The sequence below is a fragment of the Neomonachus schauinslandi genome, chromosome 14, assembly GCF_002201575.2.
Source record: "Neomonachus schauinslandi chromosome 14, ASM220157v2, whole genome shotgun sequence".
In the NCBI taxonomy this organism is placed as follows: Eukaryota; Metazoa; Chordata; class Mammalia; order Carnivora; family Phocidae; genus Neomonachus; species Neomonachus schauinslandi.
The window spans coordinates 64,742,034-64,767,659 of NC_058416.1; the positions used below are offsets into that span (position 1 = coordinate 64,742,034).

General features: G+C 53.4%; 1 protein-coding gene across 4 annotated transcripts in view; it reads right to left on the minus strand.

Moving 5' to 3' along the window:
* The window catches only part of ARVCF (ARVCF delta catenin family member), a 50,997-nt gene that overhangs the window by 25,089 nt on the left and 282 nt on the right, over positions 1–25,626 (minus strand). For all 4 annotated transcript variants that reach the window (XM_044921289.1, XM_021690883.1, XM_021690882.1 and 1 more), the window contains exon 2: positions 20,262–20,314. The gene's annotated coding sequence lies outside the window, so the exon portion shown is untranslated. The remainder of the gene's footprint in view (positions 1–20,261; positions 20,315–25,626) is intronic.

Sequence of the window (25,626 nt, forward strand, 5' to 3'; positions counted from 1 at the left end):
ATGGGCAGGTGAATGGGTGTAAGGTGGTGGGTGGGTGGAGAGTCAGAAGGGTGGATGAATGGGTGGGCGGGTAGATAAGAACAAGGCTCTGAAATGCTGCTGGGCAGGGGGAGCGTGGACCCTGAGCACTTTGGGGCACAACTGCGGCTAACACTCGGTCCACCAGGAAAGCAAAGGCACCACCAGAGGAGCTAGGGGGAGATGCCGAGCCTTCCCCTGAAACCTAAACCCACATTTGACGTCTTCCTGCTGACCCAGACATTCTTCCTCACAAGGAGTCCAGCCAAACCCTGCTCCAGAAAATCAAATTATGGGGCCCGAGTCCAATCTGGGTTGAGGAATTAGAGGAATTTCCCAAGGGTCAGGCCGGCAGGGGGAGGCAGGCAGGAGGCCTGGGCTCCAGTCCCGACTCCTCGCCAGCCATCTGTCGGCACATGGCCAGCTGTCCCCCAAGAGGGAAGAGAGGACTGGCCACTGGGCGAACCTCATTCTGCCCCCGCCCCCCATCTAGATAGGGAAGTGGTGTGAGCAGAAGCAGAACCCTGGCCTAGTGGCTCCAAAGCCCACTTTGCCTGGGAGGGCATCGCGTCCCCCACCCTTAACACTGCCAGCATGGTGACTTGCTCCCAGCACGGCTGGCCAGGCCTCATGGGGGCCCATCTTTACCCTGTCACCCCTACTGTGGTCAGATGGTGCCCGCAGCTGCAGGGATAGCTTCTGGCCAGCCCAGAAGGATGGGCACTGAGCCAAGGCTGGAGCAGGAGGCCTGGGCCGGGGAGTTCACACAGGGCGGAGTCCGTGTCTGTCCATCCCCGCCAGGACCACAGTGTTGCTCGGAAGTCAGTGTCAGGCCTGGGGTGGCTGGGCGGGAGGAGGCTGTTCTTAACCTCAAAGCAGTGGGACAAACTGCCAAGGAAAGACAGAGCAGCTCAACTTTGTGAGAACCAAGCATTTCTGTACATCCCCCGCCAAAACAGCGTCACGGACTGTGGTTATGGTGTTTTGGTTTGGGTTTTAAAGTGACACCGTTTACAGTAACATATGCAGGGCGTGTTTCAGACGAAAGACAGGCAATGGCTTTTCTTCTAGACCTTGACTTCATCACGGCAGAAGCTGGTGAGGGGCACACGGGGAGGCATCACACTAGCCCCCTCTACTTCTGTGCATTTGCAATTTTCCATAATAGAAGGTGGGAGAAAAAGATATAAAGACAACCAAAAGACAATCGACACATTGGGATCAGGTCTTTGTGACTACCAGCAGTAAAGTGACACCCTTCATCTCTAAAGCACTCTTGCAAATCAATAAGAAAAAACCAGAACCTCAACTCTAACTGTGTAAAGGCTATAAACAAGGGATGTGGCCAGAGACATAAGATGCAAAGCAATGAGCATGGAAACCAGCAAGTGTGCCCACGTCCTGACTACAAGGAGATGCGTCTCAGGTCACTGAGACACTCTGGGTAGCAGAGTTCTGCACCCACCAATGTTGCCAGTGTTCAGGGAGGCGCCGAGTTACTGCTACAATTGAAGGTAAGGAAGAGACAGAAAAGCAGCAAGTGAAGGAGAAGGCCTGGGAATTCAGCTCCCCAGGGGCCTAGGCAGTGCCACCCGTGGGCTGAGGGAAGCAGAGGGACTTTCAGGGAGCTGACAGAATGGTAATTGGATTCAGCCTGGAAATTAGATTTCCCCAGCAGAGGAGGCACCCCTGTTGCAAGGGACCAGACGCCGTGATGGGGGTGGGGGCGGGGACAGATGGCCCCTTAGTGACCTGCCCCCAGGTTGTCCACATGGATAAGCAGCAGCACTCGTCTGATGATCACACTCGCATGTGCAGGGAGAAGAGTCTGGGGGGGGCTCTTCCCCTGTGCCAATGGGGTGCCCTAGGCCAAGTGGTCCAGAACGACCAGAGGCTGGGGGCGGTACTGATGTAGGAGCCTCAGGGTCAAGTCAAGGCAGGGACACTTGTAGGGGCCCAGGGCGCCTGAGGTCTGGGAGCTGAGAGCCTGGAGCTGGGAGCGCAGGGCAGACAGGGCAGAGACAGGCCTCACTCTGGCAGGAGTGCAGGCAGAGACAGGTGAATATCCCAGCTGCTGCCCCCTCCTCGGTGGGAGGCCTGAGCCACAGGGAGCCACCACCAGAGGCACCTAAAGGGGTGGCCTGAGATTCCCACTGGGACAGGTCTCAGTCACCAAGTCTCCTTGGTTCCCTGGGAACTGCCTCTATCAGAACTCATGGGATGGGGATGGACAGCTCTCCCCCAGGCCCCAGGCTGGGATTCAGGGCAGCCCCCTTGCTATCCCTCCTGCACCTGACCCAGATTCCAGCCGGAGCCACAGTCCCAGAGCGATACCCTGCAGGCTCCGAGTGTGGGGTATGGGCAGCAAGGATTCACTCCTCAGCGGTCCCTGCAGCAGCCAGCCCAGGGGCACCCCAAGGGCCCAAGGCCCCAGGGCTGGGGAGCCATGGGGCTCCAGATGAGGAGGGTGGGGCCTGGCAGTCACAGTGCCCTCTCTGCTTGCACCAGCAGCCCAGCCACTCCACCTTGGCCATGAGAGGGGAAACTGGGGGGCAAGGGAGGGGTCAAGCTCCAGGGTATCCTACTGTGTGGGGTGGGCTGGCCGGCTGCTTCCAAGGCCAATGCCACCAAGATACCTTGAGTGGCTCCTCCGCCCTCCCAGCAGAGGCTCACACTCCCCTCCCCCACACTCCATCTCAAGGACAGCAGAGCAGCATGGTGGGGCGGTTATGAGGGCCCAAGCTCAGAGCCCCACCCTACCACACTCTGGGGTGGGCACAGGGACCAAGGCATTCCCGAGGAGGGGGCTGACACTCAAAGCCAGGCTGGGACCAGAAGCAGACAGCCCTGACTGGCACCAGAGCCTGGGAGCTCAGCCCCTACCAAGGGGCCAAGGTGTCCATGAAATGTCCAGATAGCCCCACTAAAGCACAGCTGCGGCGGCTGTCTAGCCAGGCCAAGGGCTGTAGCAGGACGAGTACGGCAGTCACCCACACTGGCTACTGGCCTGTGTACACTAGGAACGCCCTTTCCCCCCCAAGATGGTGGACCCCCTTCTTCCTGGCCCGCTCTGTCACCATGGCAACACCCAGGCTTCTCTGTGAGGGACAGAGCCTCTTTGTGGTGGCACAAAGCCCCTTTGAGGGGCAGTGGGAGTGCAGCCCCTAGAAGCCTGTGGCCAATAAGCCTCTGGGGGGTGAGGCAGGGCCCCTCAGCCCAGCCACCCCCCTCTCGGGTTGCAGAGCCTGGTGATTAGCAGCTGGGCCGATCCCCCCCACCCCAGTGCCACCTGCCCCAGCTGCCCACAGAAGGGTCCCTGGGATGAGCCCCACAGCTGTCGGCTAGAGTCTGGGCGGTTTTCCCTATCTTTCCCATCATTTTGACAAGGAACACACTCTGCCTAGATAAGAGGAAGAGGCACTGGCAGTGGGGAAAACTCCCACCTGATGGGAACTGAGCCACCAGGCTCAGGACCCAGTGGGAACTGGACACAAGAAGCCCTTGGGGGGCAGACAGGTCAGATGACAACAAGTCTGGCACCAGGTCTGCTGAGGGGGCTGCGCATGGCATCCAGGCCTACCCCAGCGCGCCGTCCCTTGCTTCTTTCGCCTGACTTCCCCTGCTGTAGGGGGTCCCTGTCTTTGCCTGCCTGCCTGGGGGAGAATGCAGCTGGCTGGCCCAGCTGTGTGGCCTGGGGCGGGCCTGCTGCCGCCACAACCTCAAGACAGACTTGGACAAGAGGAAACGGCTGTGGTGTAGTTGGCTCCAGGGTAGGGGAGAGGAGACCCTGAAGGCAATGCGGGCCTGGTGATGGAAGCCAGCACAGAGCACTCCTCCCCACACCCCAGCAAGGTTGCCCTGTCAGGGCCCTAGCTCACCCTACCAGGCTCCCAGCCCTGGAACCCCTCCTCATCCCCGCCTGTGGGTCCCTGCCACCCTGACGGCTGCTGACCAGGCACTTGGCAGTGCCCCTGCATGCCGGGCGCCCTGCCCGGGCAGCCCTCCCCAAGCAACCTCAGCCTGACCCACTGCAGCTTTGCTAACTAAGCCACTGGGGTGGGGGGTCACGGCCCCGGGGCAACAGCACGAGGCAGAGCTGGCCCCAGGAGAGATCAGTCTCTTTGTGGGCAGATCTACGCAGGTCCCGGGGAGGCTGCCAAGGGGCCAACCCTGACATGGCAGCGCCCCTCTGAGTCAACAAGCACCCCCTAACACCCTCGCCTCACCCTCCCTGCCTGCTTTTCCCGTGAAATTCCCGCTAGCTGCTTGCAGGCACCAATGTACCTGCCCATCATCAACAATACCAGGGCAATTTTCTCCACAGCCCTGGGAGGGAGGGTGTGGTGGGGCCTATAGCGAAGGGGGCTCCCAACAAAGCCCAGCCCAGGTTCTTGCCATCCAGGGAGATGGGGTCCTGGGGCTCAGCAGGACTGTCTTCAGCCTCCAGAAGGCGGTTCCCTGGGAAGAGTGAGATGTGTACGGAAATTGGCCACTCATTCCCTCCCTCAGCAGGAACAACACTGGGGACTCAAGGAGGGAGACTCCGCCGGACTTTGGCAGCACAGCACCCACAGCCCAGTGCCTGGGACAGGGCCAATAAGCACCACAGGTGGCAGGAAGGCCCTCCAGCTGCCATGGGCAGAGGTAGGGTGGCTGGGGCCATCCGGTTCTGGATGGGTCAGAGGTGAGTGTCGGCGAGAGAGCAGTGTATGCCCTGGGGAGGGAGGTTCCAGGCCCTTCCAGCCTTGCTCCTGGCCCACAGCATGCAAGGGCCAGGTCCCCTCTAGTCTGCTCTTGTCCAGGGTCAACAAGCAGGTGACCATGGCCAGCTCAGGCTTCTCCTGGGCCCCCAGGAACATCCCTTCCCTCCCAGAAGCTTAGCTGGACACCAGCCTTGCTGCTCCTAACCCCCTCTCCAGGCTGGGAGCCAGCTCAGCTGCTCCTGAAGCTCAGGAGTGCCCATGGCAACAAGTCCAGACACTACCAACCTCCAGCCAGTAACAAACTCCCCCCTTTTATATGCAAATTACTCAGTGGGAAAGGGCAGGGGGCTCCACCCCACCCCCACCCAGCACAGACTTTAGGCCCTGCAGTGTCCCTCTGACTCCCCGCCCCCCAACCACACATGCCATGAGCGCCTGCTGGGAGCTGGACTTGTTTGTGTGTCCCATCCCTGCCAGAAGGAGGTGGGAACACTGCAGAAGGCATGCGTACAGTTTGGGGACCTCCCAAAACTCACCTGCAGGCACATGTGGCAGCCACCCCCACAAGCACACGCACACACCCACAGGGATGCACGATGCACCCACAGGCACACCCACACCCATCCACGCTGTGTGGCTGCTGCTGAGCTCACCATAGCTGCCCCGTGGGACCTGACCTCACCTGCCCCACTGGAAAATGGGTGGTGGGTGGCCTGAAAGTCCTGACAGGTCCTCGTTGCGGGAGGGGAAGGTAGGCAGAGCGCTCCTTAGCCATTGTGGGCCCTGGTAAGGGTCAGCATCCTAACACAGACCCTGTTACTGTCCTGAACACCTGCAAGGTTGCCCCCCATCAAGACCTCTGAGGCCAGGCCTGTCTGTGACACCACAGTCTGCAAGTGGCTCCAGCCTCTGGTCCATACCAAGTCTCTCTGTGGCAGGTGAGGGCGGCTGGGCCACGGACCCTGGACAGAAGCACCTAGCCAGCAGAGAACTGCCCACAGCACAGCACACCAGCATGCCAGGGCAAATCCTACTGGAGAGAGTCACTTTTCGCTAAATTATATTTAGCACACTTATTAGCACAAGTACTAGGGAATAGCTGATATGTGTCCTCGAAAGGTCGAAGGCAGTGTTGAACTGATGAACTGGGAACAGACCGTAATGGAAGGGAGTGATCATAAATGACGAGGCCCCCATGGGCAGAGGTGGGGAACAGCACACGGGTTGCCGCAGTAAATCTGCACACAGTGGGGTAGCAGAAAGCAAACTCAGGCCAGTCCTTCCAAAGCAGCAGAAAATGACAAGAAGTCGATGAAAGAGGGAAGGCAAGAGATGTGGAAACTAGATCCCAGGACGAAACTTCCACACAATAAAAATTCCCCAAGGGAGAAAAAGCAGAGCGGCGCTCTCAAAACGGGCAGAAACCACCCTCAAGAGAGAAGGCCTCCAGCGGGCTTGTCAGCGTACAGGTCAGAATCAAAGCTTCCTGTCCAGAACACCAGCTCAGAAAAGTGTGGATGTGTCTATTTCTGGCATTTTACGATTCACTCTTGGTAGGCTGAGGTATCCCCCACACACACACCCGTTTCCTAAGTGCTCGAGGCTGGCTCTGTGGTGTGGGAAGGAGGCACGCGCCTGGCCTGACCTGCTGGCGGGGCGAACATTCCCCGGAGCACTCGTTCTCCACCAGGCTGTCCACATCCCAGAGGGGCTGGACACCGTCCATCCGCAGATGTCAGCTGTACATCCTGTTGCCCGCTCATCATCTCTTGTGCTGCAGACACTCTTTCACGGCCAGGACTAGCTGACAGCTTTGTTCAACAGGATGCCTGGCTTCCTTACCTTGAGATCTCTAAAAAAGTTAACCTCGCTCTGAAATTCCTTAAGGAAACTTCATGGTGAAATTCCTGGATTTTCAGAGTCATGATTTGCCATTCACATGATGGATCTTTCCTTTGCTCCTGGGAGGGAGCAAACAGGGCTTGCCAGGAGCCCTGGACTGCCCAGAGAAGTCCAGGCTAACCGGGTATTTCACCTGGGTGTCACCCCACCATAGGCAGAAGCTCCAGACCACATGCCTCGGGGAACAAGGGTTGCTGAGGGGTTGAAACGTATTTTCCAGCAAGGCCTGGATACGCTGCATGCCTTAAGATGACTTCAGCTGTCCCTAGCCATCCTTTGCAAGCTGCCTGTGGGGAGTGTTTTTACTGTCTCAAGATATCTGTGGATCTGTGGATTGATGAGTGTAAGAGATTAGGTATGAAAAAAAAGAGAGATTAGGTGTGAATCCATGAAACACAAAACAAAGTCCAACCAAGCCAAAAATAACAACAACAAACCCAAACACTACACACACACGCTCACGTACACACACAAACTCACAAAAGATATGACATCACGGATGTGCTCATTAACTAGACCGCAGGAATTCTTTCACAATGTATTCGTATATCCAACCACTATGACGTACACACCAAGTAGCTTATAAATTTGTCAATTATACTCAGTGAAACTGAAAAAAATGAAGAAAAACGAAGGAACGTTTTTAGCTACCTTAATTTTACAAATTCAATTGCTTAAAAATAAACTTGAGGGGCACCTGGGTGACTCGGTCATCGGGCATCTGCCTTCGGCTCAGGTCATGATCCCAGGGTCCTGGGATCGAGCCCCACATCGGGCTCCCTGCTCAGCAGGAAGCCTGCTTCTCCCTCTCCCACTCCCCCTGCTTGTGTTCCCTCTCTCGCTCGCTCTCTCTCTGTCAAATAAATAAATAAATAAAAATCTTAAAAAAATAAAAAATAAACTTGAAAAATGTAAAAAAAACCCCACCCCACTCTCTTGTGTTCAGTATGTCTCTTCTCTGTATAATTTTTTAAAATAAAAGGATTATAAGAGAATACTATGAACAATTATACACCAACAAATTGCATAACCTAGAAGAAATGAACAAATTCCTAAAAACACACAATCTACCAAAAGTGACCCATGAAGAAATGAAACCTGAGCTGACCTAATAACTAGCAGGCAGATTGAATCAGTAAGTAACCCTCCCAGTAAGGCCCAGGACCAGATGGCTTCTCTGGTGAATTCTAACAAATACTCAAAGAGGAGTTAACATAAATCTTCAAACTGTCCCCAAAAATCGATAAGAAAGGAACATTTACTAACTCATTCTACAAGGCTGGAATTACCCTGATACCAAGCCATAAAAGAAAACTATGGATCAACAGCCCTTGTGAAAACTGATGTAAAAATCTTCAACAAAACAGCAGCATTCTGAATTCAGCAGTATATTCAAAGGATTATACACCATAACCAAGTGGGATTTATTCCTGAAAGCAAGGATGGCTCAACATATAGAAATCGACCAACATAATACCCTGTATATTAACAAAATAATGGGGGGAAATGATAATTTCAATTGATGCATAAAATACATTTGACAAAATTCAACACTCTTTTATGATATAAACACAAACTAGGAATAGAAAGAAACACTTTTACATGATAACGAGCATACATAAAAAGGACATCATACTATACATGCTACACATTATATTACACATACACCACAGCTTACATCACACCCAATAATGAAAGAGTTAAAGCTTTTCTCCTAAGATCAAGAATAAGGCAGGGATGCTGCTTTTGCTACTTCTGTTCAAGTCCTCTTCTATTAGAAATCTTAGTTAGATCAGTAAGGCAAGAAAGAGAAATAAAAGGTATCCAAATGGGGAGGGAAGACGTGAAATTCTGTTTGCAGATAATATGATCTTAAATGTAGAAAATCCTAAAGATTACACACACAAACATATACACACACACCCTCAGAACTAATAAAGCAATAAAGTTGTAGGGTACAAAATCAATAAACAGAAATCACTCACAATGAATAATCTGAAAAGGAAATTAAGAAAATTATTTCAGTTACAATAGCATCAAGAAGAACAAGAAACTTAGACATAAACTTAACTAAGGTGAAGAAAGACACTTGCACACTGAAAACTACAAAACCTTGCTGAAAGAAATTAAAGATGACCTACCTACATCAATGGAAAGACATTTCATGCTTATAGAATGGAAGACTTGATATTGTTAAGATGTCAATATTACCCAAAGTGATCTACCAATTGAATTCAGTCCCTATCAAAATTCCAATGGCATTTTTTACAGAAATAGAAAACTCCATCCTAAAATCCATATGGAATCTCAAAGGATCCTGAACAGCTAAAACAATCATAAAAAAGAACAAAGTTAGAGGTCTCACACTTCCTGATTTCAAAATTTATTACAAAGCTTTAGTAATGAAAACAGTGTGGTCATGGCATAAAGGCGGACATATAGACCAATGGAATAGAATAGAAATAAATCCTCATAGGGGCGCCTGAGTGGCTCGTTGTTCAGCGTCTGCCTTCGGCTCAGGTCATGATCCCAGGGTCCTGGGATCGAGCCCCACATCGGGCTCCCTGCTCCGCGGGAAGCCTGCTTCTCTCTCTCCCACTCCCCCTGCTTGTGTTCCCTCTCTCGCTGTGTCTCTCTCTGTCAAATAAATAAAATCTTAAAAAAAAAAAAGAAAGAAATCCTCATATATATATGATCAACTATTTTTTACAAGGCTGTCAAGACCATTCAATGGGGGAAATAATTGTTTTTTCAATAAATGGTGCTAGGAAAACTGGATATCCTCATGGAAAAGAATAAAGTTACAACATTTTATAACATATGCAAAAATTAACTAAGAATGCATCGAAGATCTAAATAGAAGACCTAAAACTATAAAACTCTTGGAAGAAAACATAGGGGGACAGCTTTGTGATGTTGGATTTGGCAGTGATTTCTTGGATATGATGGCAAAAGCATAGGCAACAAAAGTAAAAATAGATAAATCGAACTATATCAAAATTGAAAACTTTTGTTCAAATGACATAATCAACAGAGTAAAAAGGCAATGCAGAGAATGGCAGAAAGATTTTTAAATCATGTACCTGATAAGGGATTAACATCCAGAATACATAAAGAACTCCTACAAATCAACAACAAAAAACAAACAACCCAGTTTAAAAACGGGGAAAATATTTTTTTTTTAAAGATTTTATTTATTTATTTGAGAGAGAGAATGAGAGAGAGAAAGCACATGAGAGGGGGGAGGGTCAGAGGGAGAAGCAGACTCCCCGCCGAGCAGGGAGCCCGATGCGGGACTCGATCCTGGGACTCCAGGATCATGACCTGAGCCGAAGGCAGTGGCCCAACCAACTGAGCCACCCAGGCGCCCCTAAAAACGGGGAAAATATTTGACCACACATTTCTTCAAAGAAGATACATAAATGGCCAAGAAGTATATGAAAAGATGCCCAATATTACTAATGTTAGGGAAATGCAAATCAAGAGCACAGTGAAATGTCACCTTCACCCATTAGATGACTACTCTCAAAAACACAAAATAACAAGTTTTGGTAAGGACGTGGAGAAATTGGTGCTCTTGTGCACAGTTAGTGGGATGTAAAATGGCATAAAAAGAAAATCAATATGGTGGTTCCTCAAAAAGTTAAAAATAGAATTACTGTATGATCAAGTAATTCCACCTCTGGGTATACATCCAAAAGAACTGAAAGCAAATGATTGAAGAGATATTTTACACTCATGCTCATAACAGCATTATTTGCAATAGCCAAAAGGTGAAGCAACTCAAGTGTCTACCAATAGATGAATGGATAAACAAAATGCGATACACACTTATGGACCATGGAATGTTATTATCAATGGAAGAGTATTCCACCTTTAAAAGGAAGGAAATTTTGACACATGCCACAACATGATGAATCTTGAGAAATCATGCTAAGTGAAATAACCCAATCATAAAAAGACAAATACTGTACTATTCCACTTTTATGAGTCATCTAAATTAGTCAAATTCACAGAAAGACATAGTAGAATGGTGGTTCCAGGGGCTGGAGAGAGGGGGTAATGGGTTCATTAATGTTCATTAATGGATACAGAGTGTCAATTTTGCAAGATGAAAAAGTTTTGGAGATTGGTTGCACAACAATGTGAATATACCTAATGATACAGAACCAGACATTGAAGAATGGTTACAATGGTAAATTTTGTGTATTTTACCAAAAAATAGAAATTTTAAAAAAGCCATCTTGTGGCTCTTAGAATATGCAAAACATTCTTTTAAATAAATAGATAAAAGACAAAAATTTAAGCATACCAAGCTGACTATTTAGAAACAGTGAAAAATATATTCAAACATCATACATAAAAATATATGGGTTGTAGAATGGTGCTTGTCAGGAATGAAGGGTAGGGGAAATGGGGAGATGCAGGTCAAAGGGGATAATCTTTCAGTTATACAATAAGTTCCAGGGATCTAATGTACAGCATGGTGACTATAATTGACAATACTGTATTGTATACTTAGAAGTTGCTATGAGAGAAGTTGCTATGTTTAATGTTCTCACCATAACAACAAACAATGACAATTTATGTGAGATGAAGGATGTGTTAACTAATCTTATTGTGGCAAACATTTTGTAATACATATGTGTACCAAATCATCACACCGTACACCGTAAACTCACACAATGTTATATGTCAATTATATCTCAATATGCTGGGGGGAAATAGCCAAAGCTATACTCAGAGGCAAATTCACAGCTTTAAATAATTATTAAACAATAAAGAATGACTATGAATACGAGTGCACCAGAGCTGAATGAAAAACGCTAAAACATCCTTGCAACGAGCACCTTGTTTTCTATTTCTAAAGCTCTCCCAGGAGTAATACCCAGACAATTTCTAACAGAGAGAATCAACAACGTAAATGATTCCAGAATACCTTTAAAAAAAAAATGAATGAATATGAATAATCTAGGACAAACCTAAAATAAGTTAGCACATAGGTATCTAAGTCCCCAAACCAAGATTCCTGTTGAAATGACCAATGCATTTCTGACTACCTCTCACATGCCAGAAATAGAAATTTCTCATAGATGTAGTTCAGAGAGGACAGGACTTAAAGAAGTTACAGAAAATTAACCTGTGAGTCCAGGATCACACTGTGAAGTTCTGTCACCAGCTTTTAGGCCTCTGCATGGGCCAAACGACACAACAAATCTGAACCCTCACCTGCTGCCACATATGGTAACAAAGGTGAGGGGGTGTTGGGGAAAGTGACCACCTTGGCCTCTGCTGCATGGCAGCCAGCAGAGCATCTGGCACGTGGCAGGTACTCAGTTCATTTCTTTGCAGGAAGGAAGCAAGGATGAACAGCCGGAAAACAGCATCTAGACCAACCCAGCACTGTGGCTCCCAGGCCTGGGCTGCACGGAGGAACCCGGGCCTGTGTTCTGTAGGGAGGCCGATTTTTGTGAAAAACTGGAGAAATGTCAGAAGAAAGACTGCCTTGGGCTCCTGAAGGCTCAGGAGAATGCCGCCTTGCTGAGGGCATCTCTGCATCTAGAACGATGCAGGGAGTGGGTCCACAGAGACCCTCACCCAGGCAGAGCCTGCTGAGTCTGGAGGTGGGTGCAGCAAGGAGCGGGGCTGCCAGTGTGACAGGGACCAGACATAGCTTGTATCCTGGAGGCCATGGGGCATCTCATGGCAGGAGAAACCAGATAAATATTTGCTGAAGGAGTGAACAAGAGAACCAGGCCCAGCTCAAGAGCTTCCCCTGCCCTGGCTGAAGCAGCCCCTACCAGCTGCAGGGAAGGGGACAGCAAACACCCCTCCACTCCCACCCAGCCCCCTGGCCCTGACCAAGACTGCTGTTCTCGGACCCGGGGTCTTGTCTGAGGCTCACTCCTCCTGCCCATCAACTGTGGGGATGCTCTGAGCAGTGGAGTCCGAGGAGGGGGACAGAGTCACCAGGAGCAAGGAGACGTGCCAGGGCCCAGGGTTCCCACAGGGCACAAGGCTGCTGCCTGTGTCATAGTCACAGATGGCCTCCTTCCCTGCACCATGCCCTGGGGCATCGCCTACCCCCACCCTCACTACACCTCTGGATGTCCTGGCCCTTTTATAAAGACAAAAGTTCGCAAGCATAAAGGCTTAATTAAAATTTAACTAATGCCCTGTTTCAAAGGTTTGGCAAAGAAACGTCTGGAATTATTTCTTCAAATACAAATACTGAAATAGTCTCATCATAACCAATAGCTCCCTACAGACAGGCAAATGCCAGAGAACTGTCACCAAGACACCTGGAAAGAGAAGATGTGCTTGCCTGGGGCAGGCCTGGGAGCAGGGCCCAGCTCTGCTTGCTGAGCCTCAGTTCCCCATCATAATTCCCTACCCCCATGCTGGGAGGCCCAAGAGAAAAGATGGTTTTGGTCCCATACAAGTCCCTGACCCAGCTGTGGTCCTAGCTACGGCCCTGCACCCTCTGGGGCCCTGGACAGGTCACCTGCCTCCCTGGGTGGCAATAAACCGGCCGCTCACCCTGGGCAGGAGGTGACAGGTGAGGCTGGCCGCCTGTGCCCACTGATGAGGGGGGGTGGGAGGCTCAGGAATCCCAGAGCCCACACCTGCCCTCCCATGCTGTGTTCAGGAAAGCCCCCTTTCCCAGCTCCAGTTCTCCTCAGAAGGCTCAGCATGTGGCCAGGGTACTTAGAACATACTATCCCAGGGGGCGCCTGGGTGGCTCAGTCGTTAAGCGTCTGTCTTCGGTTCAGGTCATGATCCCAGGATCCCAGGACCCCACGTCGGGGTCCCCGCTCAGTGGGAAGCCTGCTTCTCCCTCTCCCCCTCCCCCTGCTTGTGTCCCCTCTCTCGCTGTGTCTCTCTGTGTCAAATAAATAAATAAAATCTTAAAAAAAAAAAAAATAGTATCACAGGGCCTGAACCTGGGACCTTCAACCACCTGCTGGCCTCTCTCCTGACCTCAGCATCCCTGCCTCCCCCTGCACACCTGTCCTTACTTCCCCCTGCATCCCTGCTCCTCCACTCTGTACTTCCATTTCTCTCTGGTACCTTCACCTCCCCTATTCCCTACCCTCTTTAGCAGACTTCCCTCTCCCTATAGCCTTGCCTCTTCCTTCCCCTGAACTCCCACCTTCCCTAAAGCCCCACTTTCCCCTATACCTCTGCCTCCTTGCACCCCTACCTCCCCTTGCAGCCCTACCTGCCCTGTCTCCTATACTCCTACATCCTTGCCCTTCCTCCCTCCTGCACCGCTCCCCTTCCCACCCATTTCCCTCTCAGCCCTGTCAGGTCTTCTGGATCCCACGCTCATCCATGGTGGGTGAACTGGCTAGCCAGCCCATGGTATGCTCCGAGGGGCACGGCTGACACTCTCAGAGCCCTAGAGCCCTTCCCCCAGCATGGTCCTCTGGACAGGGTCAGGGTGCTGAGGTGCCTTGAGCCCTGGGCCTCCAACTGTGTGCAGAGGAGACTCCTCACTGAAGCTTCGACTCTTACTACAGAACCATCAGTGTGCCCTCCGCGAGGGTCCGAGTGACTCACCTTGGAGGTAATCATCTGTGGGAGTGCTGGCCTCCAAACCCCCTGGGCATCAGTCTGGGTGTGAGGAAGTACGCGTGAGACAGCCTGGTGGGAGCAGAGGCCGAGGGCCAAGGGGAGGCCCTAGCACCCACTGTGTGCAATGCCCACAGAGCCGGGGGACCAGCCTAGCCTCCTGATCACCCGCATCCCTCAGCACAGCACCAGGAGTGGGGTCACCTCACAAACGCCTGCTGGGACACCTGGGCTCCCATTTCACGCTTGAGGGGACAGGAGGTGAGGTGGGGGCCTCACTGGAGGTGTTCCTCCCTTCCTGGGGTCTGTGTCCTATGCAGGGCCCTGGGTGGGCTGTCTGAAGACAGTGGGCCTAGCTATCTCTTGGGAGAGGGGCTGTCACGGGGCCCACCCTTAGGCCACTCTCTCAGGTCTCGCTGGCATCTGATGGCTCCCACCAAGGCTCTGTCCCCAGCATGAGGGTGCGTGTGCGTACACACACACACCAGCAGCGTACACACACACACACACACACCAGCAGTGCCTGAACCTCAAGATCAAGCCCAAGTTGTTTCAATGTAGAAAAACAGCTCTGAGCAAAAGTTATTTACTGCAGCGGCCCTGATGGTACAGAACTGCAAACAGCCTGAGTCCATGATGAGATGTCCTTCTGAGCTCTTAGCTGAGGGGCACACAGGCCCCAGGGACAGAGGGGGCCTGACATGGGTGTGTGTGCCCCAGAGAAGCAGGACCAGCATAGTCAACCGCAAGTACTACCTGGAAATAGGGAACCCACCCTTCTGCGTTGGCCAGGCATCCCAACACCAACATGGGAGATGCTGGTGAGGTGCGGGGTGGGGATCACAACTTCCAGCCCCCTTAAACATGCACATGTGGAAATCACCTCCCAGGAACCTGTGGGAGGACAGAAAGTGCTGGGCTGTACAGACGCAACAGGTGTGATTTCATTTTCCTTCTTTTCTGTATCTTCTACGTTTTCTATAAACAAGCACATACTTATAATTTATTTTAAAAAGTAAAATGGACGGGCGCCTGGGTGGCTCAGTCCATTAGGCATCTGCCTTCTGCTCAGGTCGTGATCTTGGGGTCCTGGGACCAATCCCTGCATCAGGCTTCCTGCTCAGCGGGGAGCCTGCTTCTCCCTCTCTCTCTGCCCCCTCCCTGCTTGTGCTCTCTCGCTCACTCTCTCTCTGTCAAATAAATAAAATCTTTAAAAAAAAAAAAAAAGAGGAAACTGGAGGTGGGGGGTGCCTGGGTGGCTCAGTCGGTTAAGTTGATTTCAGCTCAGGTCATGATCTCAGGGTCATGAGATCAAGCCCACCCACATAGGGCTCTGGTATCCCAGAGTGTGCTTGAGATTCTCTCTTTCCCTCTTCCTCTGCTCCCCACCCCCGTTTGCGAGTGTGCTCTCTCTCTCTCCCCCCACCTCCCTCAAATAAATAAATAAATAAATAAAATCTTTAAAAAGTAAAATGGGGGCCTTTGGTGCCATGGTCATTTGGCATCTACGGGTCAGTCTTGTGGCCTCTCCCTTGCTCTCAGCCCCTCAGGCACACCCAGGGGAGCCTGGGCCAGCAGGATCTAGGAAGTACCTCCTTTGGCCTTGATCTTGAGCCTGGAGTGACAGGAGGTGAAGGGGGATGCTGCTTTGTAAAGGGTGGGCCTTGCTGGGGCTGAGACCCCTTCACCTACACCATCGCAGACTCGTGAGTGGCCCAGGCCTCCATCTCCCCATCTGTACGCTCAGTGCCCCCTACCGCCCAGGCACTGCAGCCCAGATCCCACAGGCAGGGATGGCCCATGGAGGTGCTGGCGTCTCCCTCCGGGGCAGAAAGTGAAGTCCCTGAGAGCTTGGGGGCGGCAGCATCTTGCAGCCTCATTATCTTGCAAAATGCAGAGAGCAGCAAGTACATTCAGACGAATGAATGGCCTAATTAGGATTTCACGGAGAGTGAAAATATTTTGAAAAGAAAAAGTTTAACTAAAGGCATATTCGAAATACCAAACCCTTCAGCTGCAAAGTCAACCTGGCAAGATGTGCCAGGGGGGTGGGGTACTTACATCTATCCACCTGATAGTGGGCAGCCTTCCTGCGGGCGAGATAAGCTGGGGGCTGGGGGCCCAGGGAAATGCAGGGCTGGGGTAAATGCTACCACGGGCTTGCAGAGACGGCCCAGGAGAGCCTGTGTGGGCCAGCACAGCACCATCTCGCCCATAGGCCTCACAAGTTTAGCCCTGCTTGCACGGGCCACACCAGCAGCTGTGAATCACCCTGAACAAGGATGGCACAGCCGGAAGCTGGTGCGGCGCCCGAGACGTAACTGCGTCAAGCCCTTCACAAGGCCTACAGGGTGAGCAGAGCCAGGGTCTGAGCCCAAGTCCTCTGTGCAGAACGTTCTTCCTCCTGCCTCGCCTGAGAAGCACGGGCTGTGGGGCTGGTAAAGGGATTGGGGCTCCTGTGGCGACCTGCCCACCTGGAAATGACACAGGAGTCTGATGACAAAGGCCCCTGGATGCCTGGCTGAGAGTTGCACAGGACAGAGAACAGCAATCGTGCACCAGGCTCTCCAGCCACACCAGCAGGGGCCCTGCTTCTGAGGGGCTCTATCGTGCAGGGACCTCTTTTCTCAGAGGGGGGACAGGCTTTCTTGTGGGAGCCCTGAGACATGGGGAGACCGGCATAGGACATGCCGCAGACCCACACAGGGAGGGCCAATTGGCTCCAAAGAGTGAAGCCTAAGGTGAATCCCACAGAAGTCCCAGGGAGAGGGACCCAACAGAGTGGTTCCAACAAGCACATGTAGGGTAAACATGCAGAATAACCATGACTTTTTTTTTTTTTTAAAGATTTTATTTATTCATTTGTTTGAGAGAGTGAGAGAGAGAGCACATGAGAGGGGGGAAGGTCAGAGGGAGAAGCAGACTCCCCGCCGAGCAGGGAGCCCGATGCGGGACTCGATCCCGGGACTCCAGGATCATGACCTGAGCCGAAGGCAGTCGCCTAACCAACTGAGCCACCCAGGCGCCCGTAACCATGACTTTTGATAACAAAGACTGATCAAGGGGAGGCTCCAACCTGATATTTTTAATCAGGCAGTGGTCACTGGCTAAGGGCTAGACACTTGCCACGGGCACCACAAACCTGAGGACACTTTACATGATGCTTCCAACTTCTGGTGACAGAAAATGTTAGTCAAGAAATGGTTCAGGGGTGGGGCACCTGGGTGGCTCAGATGGTTAAGCGTCTGCCTTCAGCTCAGGTCATGATCCCAGGGTCCTGGGATCGAGCCCCGCATCGGGCTCCCTGCTCCTTGGGAGCCTGCTTCTCCCTCTGCCTCTCTCTCTCTCTCTCTGTCTCTCATGAATAAATAAATAAAATCTTTAAAAAAAAAAAAAAGAATTTGTCAAAGAAATGGTTCAGGGGTGCCTGGGTGGCTCAGTTGGTTAAGCATCTGCTTTTGGCTCAGGTCGTGATCCCAGGGTCCTGGGATTGAGCCCTGTGTCGGGCTCCTGCTCAGTGGGGAGTCTGCTTCTCCCTCTCCCTCTGCCCCTCTGCCCTGCTCGTGCACTCTCTCTCTCTCAAATGAATGAATAAATAAAATCTTAAAAATAAAAACAAATGGTTCAGATACAAGTGAAAAATAAAGTTAAATCCTCAACCTACATTTATGTCAAAATAAATTCTAGATAGATGAAATCTTAAATGTAAAACACTAAACTAGAAATACCTCAGGAAAAGATAGGGGCGCCTTTACCTGATTAGGTGCTCTGGAAGGACAATGGAATAACTAAAAAAGGAAAACGTTCATTGAATTTCACCGTAAAATATAAAAATTTCCATCATAGGGTGCCTGGGTGGCTCAGTTGGTTAAGCGACTGCCTTCGGCTCAGGTCATGATCCTGGAGTCCCGGGATCGAGTCCCACATCGGACTCCCTGCTCGGCAGGGAGTCTGCTTCTCCCTCTGACCCTCCCCTCTTTCATGCTCTCTCTCTCTCATTCTCTCTCTCAAATAAAGAAATAAAATCTTTAAAAAAAATAAATAAAGATTCCAATCAATGACTGAGAAACACATCAAAACCCCAAAAAACCCCAGCACGGGTCTAGTGGTCACAGAAGCGCAGCCATGCTCAGCACAGCTGTGCGGAGGCTGATGACAAGGCTGCCATGGGGCAAGGCCAGGCTGGGGGAGGGGGGCTCCCCAGGAGGTGGTATCAGTGCTGGCATGGCTGCAATGAAGGGCACCCACAGCCCCGCACTGCCTTCCAGCTCCCCCTTCTCAGGGAGCCCTGCAATTCTCATCACCAGCTTGCAGTTCTACGGTTGGCCCCTTTCTGTTTGTTGCCGCCTTCTTGGCCAGGCCAGGGGTTCCCCGAGGGCAGGCCTGTGCCTGATGGGGTCACAACACTCAGCATCTGACATGGAGCTCAGCAACTGGGTACCGAATGGCTGAAGGTGAGTATGGGAGATACACAGGTGCTTGCCATCAGCCCCTATCCCAACTTAGTCCCCAGGTCTCCCCCTCCCCATCTCCCTCTTGATGTGGTCAGGGCTACACCCCAGGGTCCCCACAGAGCAGGGAGGCCCTAGCCAGGGCCCAGCTTCTGCTTCCCAGTTTGTGAAATGGTCCCAGCCCAGAGGAGAGATGGCAGGAAGAACACAGCTATCATTCCAGTGCCCACGGCAGGCATGAATAGTTAATCACTGTAGCAGACAAGAATAATCAATCACCACACTCAAGAAGGACAGGACGGAAACAAAAGAGAGGAAAAGGCAGAGAGAGACACAGAGAAGACCAGAGAAAAATGGGGAGAAGACCAGGAGAAGGAGGTAGAAAGGGATAAACAGGGATAGGAAACAAGCAAGCAATGCTGGGAGACCGGGCAAGAGCAGCGGGCAGGATAAGGGAGACCCTGTGACCAGAGCTATTGTTTGGCATCTGGCTGGTTGGCCTACCAGGAGTTAAGGGGGGTAGGGGCCAGCACCCTACCAACCTCACCCCCAGATACCACGTCACCCATACCACAAGAAATGCCACGTTCTGAGCCCTGGATGCAGCCTGAGCCTCTTCATCCCAATCCAGAGGCCCCCCTCCCCCAGCCCAACAGCCAGCCACTGAGCTGCCTGGCCTGACCTTGATCGGCCCAGGGGTACACCGCCAGGTGGCAGCAGATGCACAGCTACCACCAGCCCAGCAGGCAGCTTCCCACACCCACAGTCATGTGGAATAGGGAAGAAGGAGCCAGGCCCTGTCCCTCCCTGTCCTGCAGCCCCTGGCACAGAACACTGAGGTGTCTGGAGGCCTGGGGGCTCCTAGGTGTGTGGCCACTGTCTTCTCATCACACAGCATGGCACTGGCTGGGCCAGGCCGTCCACACTGGATCCTCGGGGCCACTGAGAATCCACAGGGCTGGGTTGGCCAAGCCTCCCGTAGACAGCGCCCGGTGGGGCAGGAGCAGATGGCTGGGTTGGGGACTGGGCACCCATACTGGAGGAACAAGAATGACCAGAGGCATTGTCTTTAGCCATCGCCACTCTATAAATGCAGCCACCGCAGCAAACTCTCACGGGCCCAGGTGCTAGCAGCACGTACTTCCCCACCACTCAGAGGGACCCGGGGGACACAGGGACCACACTGCTTCCCAGCCCTGCCATACTCCCCAGGCACCATGCCTTAGTCTCGCTGGAGGAGCGACTACCAGGTAAACCTACAAACACCGGTAACACCCAGGGCCATGGGCTAGCACATGACAGTCTGTCCCCAGCTGGTAGCTCTAGTCTCCCCTGGGCAGGAGGGACCACCTGAGCTAAGAGCCAAGCTGGGTAGGCTATGCTGACACCAGACACTGCATGGCAGGCATCCAAGTCAAGATAGGTGAAGATCAGATCCAGCCAACATCCCAGTGTCAGCTCCACTGCAGGCTCATCCCCAGAGTGAGGCTGACCGGAAGCATACACCACCCTGGGCCATCCCTCTGTCAGCCACACCTGCCAGGCCCACCGGGACACTCTTCTGTCCTATGCAAAGAGGGGGACATCCCCAGGCCAAGCCCAGGTCACTTACCTGTCTTGAGGGAGATCAGCATGTCCCAACGCCCATCCTGCCAGTCCCAGCTCCTGCAGGGAAACCACAGGGTACCTTGTGAGAGCCACCTGCTGGGCTAAGTCCCTTCTAGATGAGGCCAGACCCCCGGTGGGGCAGTGTCATCCCTGACCCTGAGGTCATCTGGTGGCACTCCTGACATGTACCCACACATTCGTGCACGTACTCTTATCCCCATTCGACTGGAACCGTGGTGTCTGCAGTTTATGTCAGACTACCACCGTCCCTTGTAAATGTTTCTACTGCTGTTGACTAGTCTTCGAAACTGTGACTGTTCAGCTGTGACTGTTCAGCTGTAATAATGTCTTCCCCATTCCAGAAGGCTGGGTGTGCTTTGTCGTGATAAACAGTACAGCAAGGAGAACTTCTGCACCAGGGTCCCACTGCCCCCCCAACACTTGCCTAGCTCTGCTCCCCTCTCCGGGACCCCACTCCTGCCCTGTGCAACAGGCCATCTGCCTCTCCTGATGCTCCTTGGGGCCAGCCCAGAACCCGAGTCCCTGTTAGGCAGGCAGCCCAGCTCCCAGACCCTGGGACCAAGGGGCCAGAGTTATGGCTAGGTGTGCTTCACATGCAGGAGCTACAGGCCCCATGGGCTTCCTGTCTCAGCCCATGACCTAGAGGACACATTCCCTGTCACTGTATCTAGGCCTGCGGACCATGCCAGGAAGTGTTTACATTAATAAAAATGAAAAACAGGGTGGTGGGCACCTGGCTGGCTTGGTTTGTAGAGCATGCAACTCTTTTTTTTTTTTAAGGTTTATTTATGTATTTGATAGAGAGAGAGAGAAGGAGAGGGAGGGAAAGAACAAGCAGGGGTAGCAGGGAGGGAGAAGCAGATGCCCTGCTGAGCAGGGAGCCCAATGTGGGGCTTGATCCCAGGACCCTGAGATCATGACCCGAGCCGAAAGCAGATGCTTAATTGACTGGGCCACCCAGGCACCCTAAAGAGCATGCAACTCTTCAAGCCCTGCATTGGATGTAGAGATTACTTAAAAATAAAATCTTTAAAACCAGAAACCAAAGCCAGGGTGGCACAAAGAGAAGGGGAGGTCTGGGTTGCAAATGGAAAGCCATCTCTGGGGAGTCAGGGGTGATAGAAGCTCTCTCCCCTGGGCTCTACAGTGTTTTCCAGATCGTTCCTCTATCTAATCTTCCTTTGTGGATGTGGCATGTATGGGGGCCCTGAGGGTAGGCGTCCCTGCCTCCCAGCAGCACCTTCATCACAAGGAGGGGCTCTGAGTCACGGCGGGATCACAGGAAGATCAGGATGCATGGGGTCAGAGGCAGGAAAGAATAGTGGCCCGAGCTAGGCAGGTGTGCGTGCGTACACGTGTATGTACTCGAGCACACTCACTCTCGTGTGTGCCTGGGAGGGCAGTCTGGGAGGGAGCCTGCCCGCCCACTGTACCCGCCCCACCCATGCACAGGAGCCACTGTTCCTACTCTGAAGTCTGAGGCTCAGGAAGCAGCTTCACTTGCAGTGTGATGTTTCTGGGACACTTCCGTTTTTGGCTTAAGTGTTCACATAGGTTTTGTCCCACAGAGAACCACATGCCTTTCTTACCAGTCTGGATAACTGCCAACCTCCCCCTCAGTGCTGGCCCTGTGCAGAGCCTCACAAGGTGAGGGCTGTGTGCCCTCGTGTCACTCTCGCTGGGTGCCTTGGATTGGCCCAACACCCCATTTTACAGATGCGTAAACTGGGTCCAGGATTTGAACTTAGGTCTTCCTGTTTCCAGTGCCCCCACCTCAGCTGGGGATATTCGGCCACAAGAACATGCTCCCTCCTTGTGGGGCTCTAGCCAGGCTAAGAGTTCCATAAACACAGAGGAGAGCCAGTAGTAGACCAGTGGGGGAGGGTATTTGCAGGGCTGCTGGGGGGGGCACCAAAGGCTTCCTGCAGGAGGAGGGTAGGGGAAGTGGGAGGCTCTGGGGGATGCAGGATGGTGGCAGCTTTGGGAGGCATGGGTCCCCAAGGCACCCTTGTCACAGGACACTGTATAGATGGGGGCAGGGCAGGGCCTGACAGGAGCCCTGAGGGAGTGGACAGATGTGGATCTGAAGAGAAGACGAGTGACAGGATCTGTGATGAGAGTGCAGGGGGTACCTGTCTCGGGAATCCCTTCTTAGCTCCCCCTCAGGGCTGATCTGTAGGCTTTGGGGTCACTTACTTGGCCAAGGACCCCTGAGCCAGGAGCCTTGGGGCTAAGGGAGCCACCAAACCTGCATCTTATTGGGCTCCATCCCCAAATGAAGAAGGTCTGGAGAAGTGGAGCAACTCCACCTGGCTATACAAGCCTCAGCCTAACCGTGCCATGGGCCTCCCCACACTGGCATACCCCGAAAATCTGTCCAGTCTGTCCCCTCTCTTGGGAAGGCCTGCTGCATCTCCGATTGGGGCAGGAACCCAGCGGCCTGTCCTGCAAAGCCATGGACTGGTCATGTGTCCATGGCATGAGGCAGCTCCATGAGCACAAAGTGAGTCCAGAAGAGGGATGGGGCCCCAGCTGGGTGGCCTGGGCGGGGAACTTGGGGCTATGGCAGGTGATGAGGAACCCGGGTGGTGGGTTGGTGGGGCGGCGGGGGGGGTCAGGCAGGTCTGTCTAGGAGCCCGTTCTGCACTCAAACCTCACGCCTTCCTCCACCATGACACATCCTGATGTGCTCTTCCAGGCTGCTGGCCACTTTGGGTGCAACGTGAAAAGGCACCCACTTCTGTGGCACCTTCTTTCACAGATAAAGTGGAAGAGGCACAGCCTCACCCTGACAGGCTGGTTCAGAGTCCGCACCAGGACCCTTAGATGCTGGCAGGGTCAGCCTACGGAAGCCAAGGAGTCCCCTGGGGCCCAGGCCTGAAGGCGGCCTCACTCAGGGCCTGTTTTTCATTGTCCTTGCCCGAGCCTGTGCTCAATCACGCTGCCATTCAGTCCCTGGGTCTCCCCTTGCCTGAACTAAAGGTGGTGAGGGGCTCTGGGGGCTACTGAGGGGCCTTGTTTCTCTCCAGCTCTGTACCCTGGACAGGCAGTCTGGAAAAAGCAGAGCTATGGCCTCCCCACCAGGTTCCTCAGGAAGGGTCCCAGCCCTGAGGGAGGCTGGGTGGGGCCAGTCTCGCCTGCCATGGCAGTCCTGGGTGCCCTCTGGTGGCCGTACCAGCTAGTCAACGCTTTCCTAGAGGCTGTTGGCTCCTCAAGATCCACTGGGGCAGTGGGAAGAGCCTGACACAAGATGGGGGAAGGGATGAGATGGGGATGAAATGGGTGTCCATCGCTCTGGGCTCATCTTCCTGACCTGTGAAATAAACCGAACTGTACAGCTGTCCCAGTCAGGAAAGCCCAATAAGGGATTCCTGACCCCATGTTCCCTCTGGTTACTCCCAATCCTGGGTCTCCTGCTGAGCAGCCCAAGACTTCATCACTATCTTGATGGAAGCTGGTGGTAAAAAAACAGATGCCTTCCCCTGACTTGAGCCGCCACTGGGAAGTCCCCAGAACCCCCAATGGCCCCCTGGCAGTCCACAGGGCTTGCCCCACCCTCCCTACCCCTGCTGAGGCCAGACCAGGTCACAGGGCAGATGTTAGGGACTGGCTAGGACTCTAGCATGCCTAGTGTCCTTGCCCCCCAGCTGTGTGTAGCTCTTGGCTCCCCTTGAAGGTGCAGGATCCCACTCTTCATGCCCTTCAGGCCTGACTCTTGGGGTGAAGTGGGTGTGGTGAATCTATCCTGAATCTTTATGCAGCACAAACAGGGATGGAAGTACAAGCCTGCTTTCACAGAGCCTCAGAGATACAGAGACCTGAGGGGCCACCTCTGGAGGAGGCACCATGCAACCCCAACGTGGCATGGGGAAGCTAACTTAGCAGGACTGAGAGCTGGCCCAGTTTACCTGGGAGGGTCATGGACTGCAGGTACTTGTGTCTACGTAGAAAAGACTGGGAAGAAGAGCAGGGCAGGGGTTGGCTTGGCTGTGATCCTCCTTCCTAGGCCAGGATTAGAATCCTGTGCATAGTGAATGCTCTGTGCCCAGCCCTGCGCTGGGTGCCAGTGGACCATAGACTTGAGGGAGCAGGGGACAGACATGGTACTGTGGGTGGGACAGGGCAAGGTTGGGGGAAAGGATGCATTCCAGATTCACAGCCCTACATGCTGTGGCCAGACCCAAGGCCTGGACCACCTACTCAGGAACTACTGGCCATGGGCCCAGTATACTGTGTAGAGAGTTTTGACTGTCTCCTGTGTCCAGCACCATCCCAGATCCGGAGATACACTGAACACAAGACAGGCAGGACCTGCTCTGGACCAGCAGACCTTTGGTGGTGGCTTGCATCTCAAGTGGAGGCAGGGGGAGGGGATGGAGGCACTCAGTCCACCCTTGGTGCATGTCCTCATGGGGACAGGTTGCCCTCACAGGCACTAAGCTGCTCATCTCCCAACCCCCTGGGTTTATAAATCCTGACTTGATGTGTGTCCTGCACAGTAATGTAGGTGACAACTGGAACGGGTGTGAGAAAGGAGTAACCACCTGAGGTTACACTGAGAGCCTAGCCCAAAGGATGAAACACTGTTGGGGTGATTCTTTTCTCTTGTTTCTAAACATGCCTGGGTCTAGAGGGAAAACAGCCAGAGTCCCTGAGCTCCGTTTTCAGTGATAACTTACGCACAAGTTAGAAACAGTGACGTTTTAAGTACCCAACATTTAATTAAACATTAAAATGGGAAGGCTTGGGATCTCAGGCTGCCTGCCCTGCGGCCACACCTCAACAAACCCAGGCTGAGTACCACCCCGACTGGGGAGAACCCACCTCTGCCGGGGGCCCGGTGTCCCACCGAGGGGACCCCAGGGGTGGCGGAACAGGGGGATCCCCGGTCAGGGCGGCCCCGTTCAGGGCACTAGGCAGGGACTCCGGGCGGCACCCCCTCCCTCGTCCTCTAGGCGGCGGGAGCAGCGGGAGCGGGGACATCCCCTTGGCCCCGCCGTGCCCCAGCGGGTTCCAGTGGCGCGCCGCCCCAGGAAAGTTCCCCGGCCCCGCCGCCCCTGGGGCCCCTGGAAAGTTCCCGTGACTGCCGGATCCCAGCCGCAAGGCGCCCGGCGTCGCGCAGGGCGGTCAAGGCTGCGGGTTCCGGCCGCGTCTCGGCGGGGGCGCGCGGTGCAGGGCGCCCGGGCAGGCCGCGCACAAAGGGACCCGTCCCCGTGGTCCAGGGTCTCGCGCACCGCGGCGCGGGCTAGGGGCAGGTGGGGCGGAGCCCGGCTCCTTCCCCGGCCGCGATACCCGGCCGGACTTCGATTCCCCGCTCAGGAGCCCACCTAGACGCCGGCCCCTGCTGG